The 18,189-nt window shown below is 42.1% G+C and overlaps 1 long non-coding RNA gene across 1 annotated transcript; it reads right to left on the reverse strand.

Moving 5' to 3' along the window:
• Nucleotides 1-6,160: 6,160 nt before the first annotated feature.
• On the reverse strand, nucleotides 6,161-15,759 carry LOC129117335 (uncharacterized). Its single transcript, XR_013181174.1, has 5 exons — nucleotides 15,639-15,759; nucleotides 12,159-12,267; nucleotides 9,044-9,102; nucleotides 8,908-8,942; nucleotides 6,161-6,652 (listed from the first exon to the last, which is right to left on the reverse strand). It is a non-coding gene; the product is annotated as an uncharacterized LOC129117335 (long non-coding RNA).
• Nucleotides 15,760-18,189: the final 2,430 nt, after the last annotated feature.

Genomic DNA, 18,189 nt, shown 5'->3' on the forward strand with positions numbered 1-18,189 from the left:
AAGCACATTTTAACTAAGTAATAGAGTTTTCTTTCAATTCTGAAGATGAGTCTGGAGTGGTTCATGCCCTGAGTACGTAATCATCTTTGGCTTTACGTTTCCTGATGGATTTATCTCTTTGCACAGACTTGCATCTATTTTCAAATAATTGCCATCTCCTTTTCCTGCCCTTGAAAACTAGCTCTTGTGTAAGCTACTGTCAAATTCCATCTTCCCTCCATACAGTGTGTCATGTTGTGATTTTCTTAAACCAGCTGATGAGAGGCATTAGACACTGTTCACAGGAGATAGAGAGTGTGTTTTGAAGCTTTGTCAATTTAATTTTTACTTGTTAATTAGGATCAAAACTTTAATAAAATATCAGCTAAGCTGAAAATGTGGATGGAGAGGGATATTCCGTTTGTTGAATTATTGGGGAATTCCCAACTCTGCCTCACGGCTGACCTTAGGTAGGAGAGCATGGTTGTCATCCCAGGTCAAAAATACATCCCGGTACAAGCTGCAGAATGCCTTCAGGCGCCTGAGCTGCTCTGTGGGGACTTGCGGGATCTTCCAAACCGTTTCCAGTCAGCAGAGGGCAACACAGTCACAAAAACAGGGAAAAGCTCCACAGGCTCTTCACAAATATTTAACCCAAACCTCAGCTCCCTGTGCACACGTGAGCAGGATCAGGTCCCAGCCTACTGCAGCCAAGGATGAAAGATTTTGTACAAAACTCTCTTTTCCCCAAATACAGCTGATAAGCAAATGAAAGGACACATAATAAGTAAACCAACTACAGCTGTCAATATCTCAGTAGAATTTCTATGTGCTAACCAAGACTGACTACAGCAAAACATGTGAGCTGGCTACACACATTTTAAATGTAAGTTCAGCAGGGATATGGGACAGACTTTAAGCTGGAGAACTAAACAAATGGAAATTCTGGTGTAACCTTGAAAAGAAAGTTATAAGAAAGAATTCTTTCATTCTTGATGGCAATAGTACAAATACTGGGCCAGACTGTAAGGGTCAAAGATCTAGCACAATATGCCCTTCACCTATGTGGTGCCCTGGCATCCAAGGGGCAGTGGTTTGGAGGGGTTTAGTCCCACTCTGTACCTGGTTTTTCCTTCATGGAGGGTGGAATTTGTGTGAGTTGAGGGTCGAGGTCAGACAGATACATGCACAGTGGGGAAGCTCAACAGAGCTGCAACAGGAACAGCAGATAGGAAACATGGCAGGACAGAGGCATCCACTGGAGATTTCTGACCTTTTTTTAAAAATAGTCACTGCCTGTATGCCAAGTCTCTGAGAATATGAAAACTATATCAGCTTGGATCAAATATCAGTTAGCTCTTCTGACAATGACCAGAAGTAGATACCTAGAGAAATGTTTAAGCAAGGAAATGCCTGTAGAGATACTGCCCAGAACATCCTGCCAGCCAGTTGCAACCTGCAGGGCAGTGACTGCCTGGACCATATGGGCTGTGTTTGTGTTTACCAATCCTTCACTGATTTCTCTGATGAGAATCAAATGCATGAAGACCTTTATCACCCTCCAATTCCTGTGGCAAAGAGCTTACAAAACCTGTAGACTTTTGAAGAATCACCTTGGGTTGTGCCCCAAAACTTCTTACCCACTGGTTTCCCTCATTCTTGCACTGGAAGGGTTGGTGAAAACCCTCTCCTGTTCCCTATTTCCCCAGCACTTAGAGACTGCCTTCCTCTCTCCACTGTAACCTCTTTTCCAGCTAGAAGAACTGTATTGTTTATTTCTTGTAGGGAAGAAGAAATAAACATTCCTTTGGCCACTTTTGACATCCTGCTCTGAACATTTTCCAGTCCCAATCCAGCTCTTTTGAGAGGCAGTTGAACTTTCCACTTCTGTATTGCAGGGAATGACTGTGAGCTGTACTAAAATAACAACTATAATTGAAGATTACTAAGGCACAACACCATTCAGCTGCCTGTCTGCCTTGACATGATGCAGCAGATATGTACAATAAATATTAGTAAAACTTAAACAAATGACAATCAGAAGTCAAATGAAACTACTGAAAATTAGAGGATGATGAAAATAATTCTTTCTTCTTTACTCCCCACCCTAGAGAGGAAAATTGTCACAAATCACCTCCTTCCAATTCTGTAACACAGCATCCTGTATCTCACTCTAATGGCATCTGTTCTGATCTCCCATAGTCAGAGTGGCAGTTTCAGGTTTCCAAGCCAGGCACAGCTTTCTTTTCCCATAATGAATTCTGCCTTTCCAGCATATCAGACATCATGTGGTTGCTATGGAATTGAGTTTCCCTTTTGCTGTTAAAAGATGATGGGCTTTCTCATTTAGTAGCATGCTGTTCCATGGGCAGGGCCTGGAAGGGCCTCCAGCATCTGGCACACCAGAAGTAGCTGATGTTTGCTCCCCTTTCTGGTCTTTATGATCCAATTTACATTTTCCATACGTGCTCTTTCCCAATAACCACTTGCTGTTTTATTTTTTTAATTTCATTTTATGAAACACAGTCGGCCACTAGGGATTCTTGAACAGACTTTTCCATTTTTGGAATGGGGAAAAGCACAAAAGTAAAATCTTCTTTTAAAGCTTGGAACAGATGCCATTAGCTTTGGTTGTTATGCATCTGCTCCTTCTTACTGCAAGCACTTTTACAAACCCCTGAGGCTTTGTGAATCCCCCCTACATCCCGGGACACGGCAATTCTACTGCAATACAGCAACAACTTTTTGCACTGGAGTGGGAGGGATTCATGCTGCTGCAGGTGGGTAGATATTCCACAGGCTGCTCTCCTAGATCAACACTACCAGCCAGCATTATCTGGCATCCAGGAATAAGCTCTCCCTGCGGCTGGATGTGCGGCCAACCCTCGCAGCGGGCACACGAGGGGCTCACACGTTCTGCCCGAGCCGGAGCCGTGCTGTGGAGCACGGACCCACGGCTCCGGCCCCTGAGAGCCCGGAGGGAGTGCAAGGCTCTCCTGCGGGCACGGAAGGTGTCCGTGCTCGGGCAGATAAGGAGCGGGCAGGCTCGGCGGGGATGCCGTGTGTGCAGGCAGGCAGGCACGCCGGCCGCCCCAGCTGCGCGCCGCTCCACACGTAGAGGGAGAGCGGAGGAAGGATTTCCTGACTTCCTCTGCTCGCTCCCGGCCCCTGCACGCAGCCCGAGCATGAATCACGAGCCTTCATCTGCAAGATACCAGGCAGCTTTTCCAGCATCCTGGATGCAACCTGCCCCAGCCCTAAAAGCAAGCTCTGAGTTAGTGGTGCTCTGCGCTCTCAAGCTCTGTAAAAAGATGGGCATCATCTACACGTTTCATTTTGCTGTCCCTTATGGCAGGAGGAGTGAAGGCAGAAAAAAGCAGAAATTCCATAGACGAATTCCATAGATGAGTATGTGGAGGCTGAAAAAAACCCACTACAACTCACAAATTTCATTTTCCCTGCTGTTTGTCTTTTGAACCTCCTTTCTGAGATGACACTGGACAGTTTCAAAACTGATTAATGAGTGTTACATTGTTGACGAGCAGGAATAGCATCCCGCTGGATCAAAAGAACAGGCAGCTTCATCAAAGAAAGACCAGACACAAGGGATTACAGCTCACATGTCACTGGAAACCCACCTATGAAATCAAAAGAAAACTAAAGGTTGTCAAATTTTATGGTCTTCCAGGACTGAAATATCAGACTCCAGCCCAAACTGTGTAAAAGCACTACAATTTTCAGCTAGAAGAAGCTGTCAGCTGATATGCAGCTGCTTGACTAGAAAACATAGATTTTGTTATAGAAGGGGTAGGAAGCAGTTAAAGTAACTCTGGGTGGTTATTTCTTTACCAAAAAAAAAAAAAGAATCTTTATCTTACAAGTTAAACCTGCTTGAGTGATTAACAAATGGAGAATCCAGGGTCAGGTTTTTTAAGGGCTGTTCTGCTGCCAGCTGCTCGTCGCAGGCTGGGTGGGTTTGGGAGAGCAGAGCAGAAGTGTGTCCCCTGATGCAGCATTTCTGGAGAGCATGATGGTGCAGGAGACTGATCCATGGGGTAACACAGTGTCTGAAAGGTGGTCTTACATTAATAGTCTTGATCAGCAATCTTAAAGCCAAAATTTCCTTAGACATCAACAACTGTGAGAATTCAAGACACCTGGCAGGACATTTTGGGATTTGATTGTTGCAGCCTAGGTAGGTCAGAAGAAAGTTGTGAAATGTCAGAGCGAGATATCACTCAACTCCTGTCTAGAAACCCACAATGGAGAACAGAATCCCTGTCTAGATGAGCTCTGGTCAGTACTGGAGTCAAAAGTACCTTCAGTGCTTTTTTCATTTCTGGAAGGATCTGTGGGGGAGGAAAAGGCTGTCCTGGGAAATAGAAGCAAGTGTCTGCACAACTGTACTTGCCACAGTGAATTAGGCAGCCTGTCATAGGGCCAATCCACAAAAACAAGTATCCCCTAGTGAGCCACAGTGCTGCTACAGGACAAGGACACCTTTCCAGCAGCCAGCTGGCACAGGAGAGTGATTCCTCTCAGTCTCTGCTTTGCTCTCAGCCTCTGCTTTGGTGGGATGGTGACAAAGACATATTTTTAAACGTATGTATACATTCTTTTGCGTGGAAGTCTATGAAACACTTACTTATATTTAAGGTGAATTTAAGGCTATTTGAGGTGAAAAACAAATATACAATATGTGACCTAGTCAATTTCTATTTATTTGTGATTGTTGGCAGCAGTGTGGGGGCTGCTCTGTGCATGTGCTCTCCTAGAAGAGGGAATGGTCCTTTGATTAGAAAAAGAAAAAGAAGAAACACTGTCTTGTACTGTCATATGGAGATTTTTAATTGGAATATCTTCATTGTAACTGCCTCTCCACAAAGGGAGATGGAAGTTTCAGTCCCTGCTCTGAAGACTGCCAGCAGCATTTAGAGTCATACCCAGCACAAGGACCTAGATCTATCCATGTGGGCATGTAGAATCAATAGCATGGAAAACAAAATGAGAAAAGTCCCAGCATTTATCTGTGGTGCCCCACTGCCTTCCCACGGAAGCAGCAGTGGGCTTGTGCTGGCAGAAGCATGGCTGAGGCATCAGAGGAATGGGATGCAGCAGAGGGAGGCAGTGTTGCATCAGCTGCATTTAAAGCTGCTCTGTTTTCTCTTCATAAACCAGGGGAAAGCCCAGCTCTTCAAAGCAATTCAGAGGAGGAGTCTGTATTCAGCTCTCGTTATTTTACCAGTGGGAGCTCTCAGCTTTCCTATCCTAGTTGAAACTATATGCCTTAGTGCTTCAAAGTCGTTTTGGAAAGGGGAATGAGTGTATCAAGCTGCATAAATCCTGCAGCATAAAGAGAGGTCAGGAGTTGGTTTTGCATAAGAATTATGTTATCCAGTTCATGGGGAACTATTACTGCAAGGAAGGCTCAGGGATGAAAATGGAATGGATTAGACAGATCTTACTGTTCCTGATCACATCAGTGCTGATGAACAGAAAATTTGTTCTACAGCTGCACAACCAATAAGCCCTCTAGAAACAGGACTCCACTCTAAATCAGTCCTCAGCACTCCCTTCATGACCAGTGGCAAATGCCAGCTGCTGTCAGGCAGGGTTTCACTCCCCATGGTAGCAACTCCTGTCCTGAGATGCCACACAGCCACGGTCAGAGCAGCACTCAAAATATGGTATTGTTCATCTGGGGAGCCCACACCCAAAGAAACTGAACACAGTGAGCTCCCCAGAAGTACTTAGGGAAGTGCAAATAATTCCATTTATTTTTCATTTATAGTTGATAATCACAAGTGCTGCTTTAAGAATGCTAAGGTCATGCAACCCACTGTGACACATTTGCTACGTTTTGTTTTCCTGGAATTATGTAGCCTTTGCTACTCTTGTAGTATCTGTCCTGTCTTTCCAGGACTGACACATCAGATAGAGAAACCCCAGAACCACCACTGGGCTTTGTGTCCTTCTTTGGGATTTCAGGGCAGAGAACAAAGGTACTCAGATGAGAATTGAGCTTTTGACTCATTAAATATAAATTACTCAGGAGTTTTTGTTTTGTTTATTGCAGTTTGGTTAACTTGTACCCAGCTGATTAAAAATCCCTCTTCCCAAATATAAATCACTTTAATGATTTAATGCCAGACCATGAAATAGGATGTGTAATAATCCACCTTATCCTTTATTTAGCTGGAGGATAAAATAACCACAAAACAAAAAACCAAAACACCACAAACTGCTTCATTTTTCTGCTCCATCCACATCACTGTTTGCTGGGGCTCATTTGCCTGCAGGCAAATGAGATGCTGTTTCAGATTTCTTATTTAAACAAGCTTCAGTCCTGGGGAGCAGGCAAACACTGTGCTTCCAGACAGTGAGCACCCCATAGTGATTCTGAGCTGGGCTCTGCTCATGATGCTGAGGCAGGTATTGGGTCTCCTAAACACCTCCTTCCAGGTTCTGGTCACTCCTCAGAGACACTGGGCAGGAGCTGCCTGGTCTGGCTGAACTGCCTTTCCAAGTCAATGCTACAGAGCCCCAGGCCCAGCAAGGGAGGCAGGAGCTCAGGCAGCAAATGCAGACCATGAAGGACTGGATGTGTCTGCTGACAAGTATTGTTGCATGTCCAGTCCTGTCACAGCTGCTAGAAGCCAGGGTGGCATTGATTCTAGGATGGACAGAGAGGAATGATGATAGCAGTGTAACCCATAACTAGGTATACCTTATAAAAGGATCAGGTCTCTGAACCTATGGCCAAATTACTTCTCTACCTTTTCAGATAAGTATTTTGCACAGCCAAGAAATCCCTGACTCCTAAATTCCTCCCTTTCCCCTGTCACAAGGCCACAGTTGCTTTGTATTTGGAAGCCCATCTGAATTTCATAACCAATAATTTTGTCACTTATTAGCATAATGGTTCACATAAATAGACTGTTTGAATATGAATGCAACCATCATCATCACCCTTCACCTTAAGCAGAGAAAATGAGTGCAGTGGGTCTGCACTGATCATCCTGCAGATCATTTTTTAGCCTTGAAAATCTCTCTCTCCTTTGAAAAAGGATCCTGCTACAATTAGTACTGATGATACATGGCAGTTGCTGTCTCCAAGAAGCTGCCATGCCAAAAAGAACTGACATGTATTTTTAGACAACACTTTAGGGTAAATCAACAGCCAGGTACTTTCCAGGTACCTATGATACCACTGCTTCCCTGTGGAAAATGAAAGCCTGAACAGTATAAGAACAGTTGAGATATTTAATCTGTTCACTTTCATAACTTTTGTGTTAGATCACTAGTGATACACAGCATGGAGAGTGGGATTGTTATGCATTACTTCTGCTCCCAAGCACGTTAAGTCTCCGCTCCAGCCTTCAAATGCCCATTTACACAGATTCACTGTCTCAAAAGTGCCTGTGCCCCATTAAACTCCCAGCTGTAGTGCTGAAACGTGTGCTCCAGAGAGTCTGCCTGGCACTGGCCTCACATCCTTTCAATATGTATATGAAGGAGGCAACAAGAATAGTGCCAGATGGCAGTGGGAATGGAAATGATATGACGTACACATGTGATGCGATTTTCTTTCTTTTTTTTTTTTTCTTGTGAATAAAGCATCTTGTGAAAAGAGGAATTAGATGCAGTATTTATAACAGTCCTTCATAAACATCCCCAAATTCCAAGTAGAAGACAAAAGGCATGAATCATATCACAGCAGGCGCTATAGCTGGGGAAGTGGCCTTTATGAAGATTGCTTCCGTAATTTGGGCTCCAGAATGAAAGAGAGCTGCTCTTAGGAGATCTGTAGGAAGTTGATAATGGCTTATTTAATTGTAGTATCACTAATAAAATCTGTGTTTTCATCAGGAACATTTCCTTAGCTAAAAATGCCATGATTCTTCAACTGTAGTTTGATCCTGTTCATTTTGTCTATAAATGATATAATGCCAAAAAAATAGATTAGGACATTATAGTTTCCTTTAAAAGGAAACTTTTAAACTGTGGCTGCAATCCACATCATAGAAGATGATAATCCCACAATAACTGACTTGGTATGCAGAAATAAAACAATTACTCACAAATGAAAGATCATAAAGCAAGGAAATTTGTTCTCTATCAATTATAGAGGAAATGAGACTATAATTTTCTCTTTATGACTTGACAGCTAAAAATCTCCTATTAATTGAGCCTTGTCATTAAAGGAATTCTCCCCTTGCATAATTCTCCAGCAGTTTTGGTGGCAGTTTTATGTTTTTAATCTATTTGGTGACATTGAACTTGCACCTGGTATCAGAAGAGTGTCACCCCATTCATATTAGTCATGGGAAAATCCAGAAATAGAAAGGATGTGATCAGAAGAAACTTCTGATGTCTGCACTGAACAGTGTAAAACCATCTAGATTCACAGGAGTGATGAGCACCAGCTATCAAGTCAAAGGGATCTACACACACCAGTCATTCTCAGACACATCTGACTTCAGACAGCCACAATGGAAAATACTAGCTATCAACATAATTTAAAATTAAAATATAAACTACTAACCTACCTGGTTTTCCCACTATTTAACAGCAAAAGTTTGGCAAAGCTGAGAGCAGATCTCGGATCATTTGGCAATGCCAGCCCTGACTTTGTAGCTAGACTTTTTTCCTACTGAAAGTAGGCAGGGATTTTTTGGGAAGAAAATGGTTAGTGGCATTAATGAGCAGTATATATTGCTGCACTCAGATATCTGTGAATACATTCCCTGTACACATACAACAGAAAGGGACAGGCTCCTGTGAATCACAGGGAAATGTGAGGCAGCGATGGCCAACAAATACCCAATGACTAGGTGCAGATAATAGTAGGATTATCATGGTATCCCTGATGCTGGCCTTGTGCCTTGTTTTGTGGGCCCTGCAAGGCCTGGTTTGTAGTTTCCTTACCTTTGTATCATTAATCTCCAGTGCAGAGGCTGCAGCTGGATCCAGAAGATGCACAGAGGGCACAAAAGATATGTGGATCAAAAGGTGAAGAAACTCTTCTTCCTACACACAGATATTTTGGTACTATCCACCTTACCCTGTTTAAGGTGCTCAGCAGCTGGGCATCACTTCATAGCATCTTCCACTAGAGAAGTGCTGAAGGTCAGGGTTAGAAAGATACACAGAGTTCTGTGAGGAATCCTGCACAGTACCAGTACCTTGGTAGTACTAAGCATCAGCAAAGCCAGGCAAAAGAGGATACAATGAGATTTTAATGGGAATACATTGCTTCCAGCTTGTTAGGACTGCATTCCAGCCAAGGGAAGATAAGACTCCAGCATTCCTTTGCACTTTACCATCAAACCAAAGGACTGCAAAGGATAGCTGACAACAGCTTTAAGGGGGGGAAATGGATGAAAGCAGAGCTTTCTCAAGTAAAGCTTCAAAGCGTGAAAGGCAAGAAAATTCCCAGAGCTGTCTATTTGCAAGCAGTACCAGACTGCCTGCAGATGACTCCAGACAATAACAACAGCCTCAAGAGGATAGGCAAGATAGGATATCGTGATAGCTGCAAAATCAAATATTGCCAGATATTCCCACCCCAGTCTCACATAGGAAATTACTGGAATGATAACCAGGGCTCCCTAGTAGCCGTTTTACAGATTGTGAGATATTGCATAGCATTCAGGAAGGTTCATCAGCATGAAAAACGCATGAGAGAGGAAGATTTATTGTGCAGAAATGTACAGTGCAGTCATGGGTGAAAGCTATGATTTGTTACTGCTCTCATGCAAATTGGAGCAAATTTGATCACATTTAACATTGTACGAACTTTCACCTGCAGGGAAAAAATTCTCTAGACAATATTCTGGAAAATGAGAAATTACAAGTACAACCAGAAAATAAAGACTGTCAGTTTTTGCTAGCTGAAGGAATGGTTGATATTCAGGGAAAAAAATTACTTTAGGGAATAATTATTTTTACAATTACTTGATTTCAGTTTTGTTGTCTAGCTGATGGGACTCATCAGTTGAGACAGGCTTGCTCTGATGGTACTGGCAGGGTCACAGCACTGAGGATGACAGCTTATTTTCTCATGACTTCTTATCACACAGAGGATTGTCTTACTGATAGACATTAATATGACAATGCTGCAGCTGCCTCCATCAGATGTGCTCCCCAGAGTTTTAAAAGCATCTGTTACTTTTCACCTTTCTGAAGTAATTGCAATTGTCTTCTACCTGCAGCCTCATCATTCTGCTGAGATATTTCTACACTATGTCCATTACAAAGGGGAAGGAACAATATATCATCAACAAGCAACAGCTACTCACTTTATCTTTCTAAATTTCTTTATCACTACAGAACATATTCATGTATTATAATGGCTATACTTATGTCCTAATCTGCATCCATTGTGTTCCTTCCATTATGTGCAGTGATGATATGGTTGTTGCACAGGTATTATTGCTAATATCCATGAAATATCACAAAGTCTCTCCTTTTTTTTTTTCTTTTTTATTTTTTAATAGGACTTACAGATCTAGAAATTCTACCTTGATCATATTTTTTTTTCTAACGTAAATTCATCTTTGGAGAGAATTTTTACTGCATTTTAACAATTTTTTTTTGTCCCATATGCTGCTAAAAAATAGTGTTACTCTTCAACAGCCTTTCATCATTCATTAGAAGATTGGTGTGGGAGCGGAGGAGAGGGGAGGCAGCAGAGGAACCTCAATCTCACATGCTTCCCCTTAAATTTGCTGGAGCTATCCTCAGCATTTTGACCCTCCCTACATCCTCTTCAAACCTGCTTCTTGCAAGAAATCTGGCCTCTGAAATGGATGCAATCAAAAAAAGAAAATTCAGAACTTCCCTCTCCTGTATGGTAGTAGGCGTGATTCTTTAGATTTTATTATAAATTTCCACCATTTACTGTGGGATTTCACATCATCCACTTCTGAAATTGGGCTGAATTTTCTACTAGAAAAAAAATCCACTCTTGAAATTCTAGGAATAGTATAATTTCCTCTCTCATACAGTGTTCCCTGAACTCTATAAGTACACCCATTTCTTCAGTTGTGCTCATTAAATGGGTAATTAGTATCATGGGTGTGTAAGAGTCTGAGGTGATTTCACAAAAAAAGTTTAAAATATTTTATGTTTAGTTCAGCATGAATGAACTGTGAAATTGTATTTGAGTTAGACTGAAGAATTGCACTAGGATGGAGAATTAAATCAGTCTTTAACCAGTAATTTCAGGATGCTTACTTATTGAAAATATGTACTTTGCTACCCTCAATTAAAGAATGCTTGAGGCTACATTAATTTCAGCAGCTTTTCAAAGACAGGTAAATAGTACCAATATTACTAAGAAAGAAGAATCAGATATACTGCAAATTAGTTAAAGTACTGGTACCAAATTTTCTTCAGAAGATGCAAGAATGAGGATGAATCTCACCTCCCCCCAGTCATCCCAAAATGAGGTATCTAGTCTATACCACACACCAAGGAACAGCATGGGGAGAATAAAAAATGGAAAACCCCAGACAACCCAGTCCCATCTTAACCACTTTTTTACCTCTCTTCACCCAGGCTGTGACAAGCAGTTGACAACAGCATACAGCATTTTCTGTGCTTTGCATATAACCAAAATAAATGAAAAGTGCAAATGACACTGCAACAACAAACATGTCAGATCTCCTGCAAACGAGCTGAATTTGCTCACAGCAAAAAGGAACAATTTCCAGAGAGGACCTCAGTGTAACAGCCAGTGAAGGTTCAGTTTAATGAAAAGTTTCAGTACCTTTAACGACAAGGCTTGCTGTCACATCATGAAAAAAAGCAGTGTTTAACTTACGGGGCAAAGGAATGTGGCCTGTGGCCATCATGTAGGCAAAGCATTGGAGTGGTTTGGTCAGACACTATCTGATCTGCCATAAATCTTATCAATGCAAAGTAGCATTAGTGGTTTGGATTGGGATGAGGCATGCTAAAATTTGATTTCCTCTTTTATTAAACAAAGGCCTGAGTGACTGTCAGAAGTGTTACTCTTATTCAGAAAATAAAAATAAATAGCTGAGCGTGGAGATATCACAAATCAATCTCTCATTGATTCACATGTAAATAAGTAATGATTTTTAAGTAGTTATACTTGTTGTTGATATCTTCCTGAACATGCCAAAAAACCAGGCCAAAGAAACACAGCTCACCTGTCAGTATCTCATGAAGTCAAGCTTACAGTTGGGTAGGTTGTAGACATGAGGCTGGTACCTCCTGCACTGACAGAGCCCTTCTGGAACCCCAGAGGAGTGCCAGTCCCTCAAGAAACAAAAAGACAAGCAACAAAGTTGGGGGGGGCTCTCTACCAGTTCATTCTTGTAAAAACTAAACAAAAGCACAGTCAGGAAATCTGAAATAGAAAGGACAAACTTCAAGCTGTGATATTTCTAAATGAGTGTATATTCATTTATGTCTCAAAATGTTTTCAGGGGTTTTTATAAAACAACCGTATTGTAATGTCAGTCCAGTCTTTAGAAAGTTTAGAACAAAAGAAGAGGGGGAAAAGAGGGCATTTCAAGTACTCACTGATTCACATGTCTGGCTTTTCCCAGGTAAACATTATTTACACTTCAATACAGTATGTTATATTGTCAATCAATTTTATTAATCTTTTTGAATCACTGAAGATATTTAGTGATGTCTTCGTTAATGTAGTTTTGTTTCAAAAATAACAGAAATGTTTAGTTTTGAAAGAGGAACTTTTCTCATGTTTCCCCGGAGAATGTATGCAAGTTCAGGCTCAAAATATACTTATAAATATACTTATAAAGGGTTTTCTTATCAATATAGAATAAACAGAGCTTATCCAAGTTCAAAAAGGTGTGAGAAGGCATAATCATTTCAACTCAGAGACTGGATTGCCAGTGTTGAAATGGGTGTGGGTGGAGCAGGACAGGCAGAGAGTAAAACAGTAGAAGTAAAACAGTATAAAATTATAGGGGAGCTAGGGACACTGCCTGGTTTCATGGAGAGCAGCTTGATCTGCTGGTGACAGCATGGCTTTTTGGTTTCCATCTCTTTTCCATGCTTCCAAGCTTCACTCCCCTGACATCTGCAAAGAGCTGAACACAATTATGGAGGCCCATCTGCTTCTTTGAGGTGTCAGTGCTGGGGAATAAGGCATGGAAATAACAGTAGGTATTCCCAGGCCTCAGGCATGCCAGGGAGACAAAATCTCCCAAGGAGCTCCCTCCTCCATCACAAGGCCTCAGCCAAAGAGGTTGAGGGGATGAAGGAAGCTGGGCATAAGATGCACCAAAAGGAGGGCACAGGGTACCAGGGAGTTTGAAGTGGCAAAGAGGAAAACCATCACAACACAGTCAACAAGAATCAGCAGCAGAGAAGAAAAGAAAAGGAAAAAAGATCTCTGAGAGTCAGGCAGTTCTTTTTCTGTTTGCCAAATTAATTTTGCAATTAAGGCCCCAAGTGCTTTATTAGCTGTTCTTTTCCCCATTAAGCAGTTTTAGCAGACATGGGCATGCCATATGAACACACTTGGGGAAAGCAGACAGCATAGTTATGAACAGGAGGTTCAGTGTCTGTAAGGCACACTGTCACTATCAACTTTGTTATACAAAACCCCTTGATAACTGGTTTCCCATTTCCCCAGGACAAACCTAATTTTTGAAATAGACAGAAGGCAAAACTTGCTGTTCACAGCAGCGAGGTAAGCTTAAAGCTCAGCAAACTTAAAACTCCTGATAAGGCTCAGCTCACTTGCAAAGCTATCTGAAAATTACTTGTACCTTCTCATAGAAAAAACAACTATCCCCTGGCCCATGCAAAAAATAAAAAGTTTTTCCAGGATGTTATGCAAACTCATACATTTATACTGCTGAATAATTCAGGGCAAAACTGCCTGTAACTAACCGTACATGTTATAGCCCAAAGTTTGTAAATTTCATGTAAATTTATTTGTTAATTTGTACAGCCTTTGCCTTGTATTCTCCCATTTTTATGCTCCCAGTTTTTATGAAATCTTTTCAAACTGCTAGCTCTATACTTCTATCAGCACTGCTGTCCTACTGAAATAAGTATGGCCACATCGAGTTGACAAAAGTCCACCTACTTCAAATTCCCTCCTCTGGCAGGGGCAAATAACAGATGCTCAAAAAACAGGTTAAAGAACAAGTACATCTGCTGACTGTTCTCAGGATACCTTCCCCAGTTCCAGGAATCAGTTCAGGAACTTCTTGAACCAGGAATGTCATCTGCCATGGTGAGGTTATTGGGTTTAATAGGTCCTGAAGGACCTGTTTAAGGTGCTTAACCTGAGTCTTCACACTTATCATTCACTTGGCTAAACTCAATACCTCCCCTTTTTGTGCTCCAACTTCCAAAGCAGTGGAGCTGCTTTATTATTGCTTTCCTTGTAGGAGCAATAAATAGCACTCAACACTATTCTAGAAGATTTTTTTTATAATGATGCCTAAAGCTGAAGTGCCAAAATATTTTCAGCAATATCACCCCATCTTCCTGTATAAGAGATCTTGCAAGACACTTGTCTGAAAACAAGTGACAAATCTGCTTCAGGTTTTTTCATAATCTGCAAGAACCCAGGAAATAACCCAGGAAATTTTCTGCTGCTGTTCTATGACACCTAAGAGACCATCAGGAGACCTATTGCAACTATTATTAAAAAAAAAAAAGGCATAATTGGGATAAATACCCAGTGATATTTATGCGCACAAATATACAGCAGAATCGTGCCAGGGAAGGAATTATTTCAGTTCAAGCTACAGGACATATTGAACATCACTTTGTAGATCTTTGTGAACAGATCTGGGCAGATGTTTGGAAAATCTGGGTAAGGGTGTACTTGGGTATTTTGGGATGGATAGGAATAAGGACTGGTAACCAGGTCCCCTGGTTTAAATGTCCCCTGCTGCTTTAAATGTCAAGAATAGTTTTAGTGGCCAGTTGGTGGAGGAAAAATGCCATTACCACCTAAACCACAGCTAAGCAGACTGAAGTCCTGCTTCCTCTGAAACCTTTTGCAGGTTCACCTTTGAAACCATTTCCTTTTTCCCCTGAGAATCTAAAACTGGAAAAAGCACATGAAATCCCTGTCTGGGGTACAGACAGAGTCTCACCGTAATTCAAACTCCTTCAAGTCATGAAGACTTTTTCACTGATCTCTAGAGTTCAGCTGGACTGCTCAGGCTCAAGCCTGATGCATGGTCCTCTGGGAGAACAGCAGCAAATCTCTCACTGACTTTGAAAGGTGAGAACAGCTCATCATCTGTCACCACCTTCCTGAGGATACTCAGCTTAAACACTTGTATCCTAAACACACTGTATTCTGCTTACTGGTCTTTGTGAAGCTCCTCAAAAAACTGCTTCTTCTCAGGAGGGCAATGGTGGATGATGAGTCCTTATCTCTGAAAAGGGAATGCACCCCATAGTCCCAACAACTTACTAGGAATGAAAAGCACTTTCATTTAACAAACGGGGAAAGAACTTTGCTCGAGCAAGATTTTAAGAACAGCCGAAATTTAATAGCCTCCTGCAACAGAGCAGCATGTGACTCAGAGGCAGCCACTCCAGCTCTGCCTCAGCTGCTTACTTTCAGTTCCTCGTTAAGGAACTGTTTACATTAAACAAACGAAAATTTAAAGAAGGAAAGAAACCTGCTGCTTCAGATTAAAAGACGTGTCTAGGCAGAAGGATGCCTCTGTCCACTTCTGCAAAGGGTGAAGTGAACTGCAGAGCGAGGAGAGGAGCGCTTTGCTGAGTCACGGCAGCCGGGGATATCTCCTGCGCGCTGCTGCTGATCACCGCCAGCCAAGCCACCGCTGCCGAGGGAGGGGACAGGGAGGGGCAGGCAGCACGGCACCACCAGTGCCACCAGTTATTTGCCAAAGCACATCCAAGGCGCAAGACTGGAGCTGTGAAAGGGCTCACTAGAAATTCTGTATGAAGCAATGCAGCCAGACGAAAACAACTTACATCAACTATCTACAGTGAAGAGCTATCACATGCCCAGTACATAAATGTGATTGAAAGCAAAACAGGAAGGAAAACAAAAGACCAAATCACCTCAAACAGAACCAAGAAGCTGCATTAAATAAATTTCAAATCCTCAAGTAGTCCGAAAGCCAGTCACAGCAGATCTAGTAACTCTTGCAGCTTTGTTTAGGACTGGGCAAAGCCACAACAAGCTCTCTGCACAAGCTACACCTGAACACAGCCCGAAGGGAGCTGCTAAATTCTTCTCCACTGAGTCATCTAAACAGAAAAGCCACCAGTGTTAGGGGCTTTCAATGGAAAAAACTAAATCTGATGCATGAAATAATCAGAGATGAGCAAGGAGGACTTGCAAATGCACAAACACGAGAGGGAGGTAACTGAAAAGCAAAACTACTGAATAAACCACACCATTTAGAAATGGTTGCTGTTATGTGGTGTATGAGATGAGATGCCAGCAAGAACCCCAGTTCTGTTAAGATTTTCTTATTCAGAAAAAATAAATATACCCTGATGCCTTACATATGCTTGAGGATTCAAACAAGCACACATTTTCAACACAACACTTCAGAAGAGTAAAAAGTGCCATATGGCATGGAGACTAATGTTAGCAGTAGTGCTGGTGCTGTGACAGAGGTGTTCAGAGCACCCCATTTTCAGGAACACAAAGCCAGTGGGATGTTGTTGCCCACACCTTTACAGTTACATCTAAACTTAGGTATGCCTCTGCAGAATTACATTACTCTCTTTTCCTTCCTCCAATATTTGGAGAAGTTCCTTCATACGACTTTGTTTGCCCTGCTCATCAGCATGACACAGGGTATGAAAGATTTCTGCAGAACTGCATTTTTGTATACAACTATCTGCCAAAAATGTGCTTCACTTCCCTTTTTAGGTTCCTTTTTTAAATTTTGTGTTAACCATTATTCTCAAGGCAGCCTTGAAAACATGACTTGAACATTAGTACAAGCAGTACAGTAATGTTACTCTGTAATCCATAAATGACATGCAGAGGGCTAAGGTTCTCAGTAGATTGTTAGCACTGTAACTTAAAGCCAACTCAATTTTAAAAAGTACATAACTTCTCAGAAGGCAATTAAAATTACATTTTACATGTCAGTATTATTTAGTAAAGCACTATTGATGTTTTCAGCAAAATATTTCAGCAAAGCATTTCTCCAAAATATCTTCATCAAAAGAATCTTCAATTCTTCACACGTTGAGGATGTCATAAAATGCAAACCAGTGCAAACTGCAGAGCTGCAGCCACCACATGCCTGTGATCTTTGTGAAGTCTGTTCATGGGCATGTCACTCAAATTTGGGCCAGTGTGAATACTGGTGGCAGGGGACAGAGGAAGGTAGCTTGCCATGTTGTGTTATTTGGAAATCCTCGACTTCAAAGAATAAGCATCACCCAGCTAAGTCTGATCTTAAAAGTCCAATCAATGCTTTTAGCTCCACTTGCAGTGAGGGGGACTGGAAACAAATGAGGGCCAAGTCTCTTGCAGTGCACCCGCCTGAGGGGAATATGTTGTGTCAGCACTGGGAGATGTTCACAAACAGGCTTCGAGCTGTTGCACAAAGGTAAAAAGGTGCTTCCAGGTGAGCAGCTCAGGCTGCAGCTTTGCCTTCAGCACTGGTGAGATCACAACTTTGCTGGAGCCACTTAGCTCTGTAAACCCAAGCCCAAGCTTATACACAGTTACTAGGAAGGAGAGAAGCAGAGGACCTCTCCAGAACACAGATCCACCGCTCCACTCTTTGGCCCTGGGAAGGCTGTTCTGAAGGAGCTGTGTGTTAAAACAAGTTTGGCCAGCAACCTGGACCAGACTCAGACACTTGTGTTCCTTTGTAAGTGACAGGCTCTTCAGCACAGCTGGATCTGGAAAGTGGGCCTCTGGACAATATCCCTCTGTGGAACAAAAGGAAGTTCCAACAGGCTTAAAATCCCTTCTTCACCCTGCTCAAATAAATGTTAACAGCTGGATGCGTGACCTGAACAGCCCTTCTCACCTAACAGCCTCACATGATTGTTTTGGCTTTACCTTGTGACAAACAAAATGCTGTCACAGGATGAGTCAGACTTTGGACTTGGCCAGGCTGAGGAGAAGGACACATTCTCTACAAGCTGATCTCATGCCAGAGTAGCACTTTTTTTGAATCAGTCTGCCTGTGTGCCTCTGTGAGCAAGTCTATATGCTAGACCAAAGAA

This window comes from Agelaius phoeniceus, chromosome 2 (genome assembly GCF_051311805.1).
Source record: "Agelaius phoeniceus isolate bAgePho1 chromosome 2, bAgePho1.hap1, whole genome shotgun sequence".
Lineage (NCBI taxonomy): Eukaryota > Metazoa > Chordata > Aves > Passeriformes > Icteridae > Agelaius > Agelaius phoeniceus.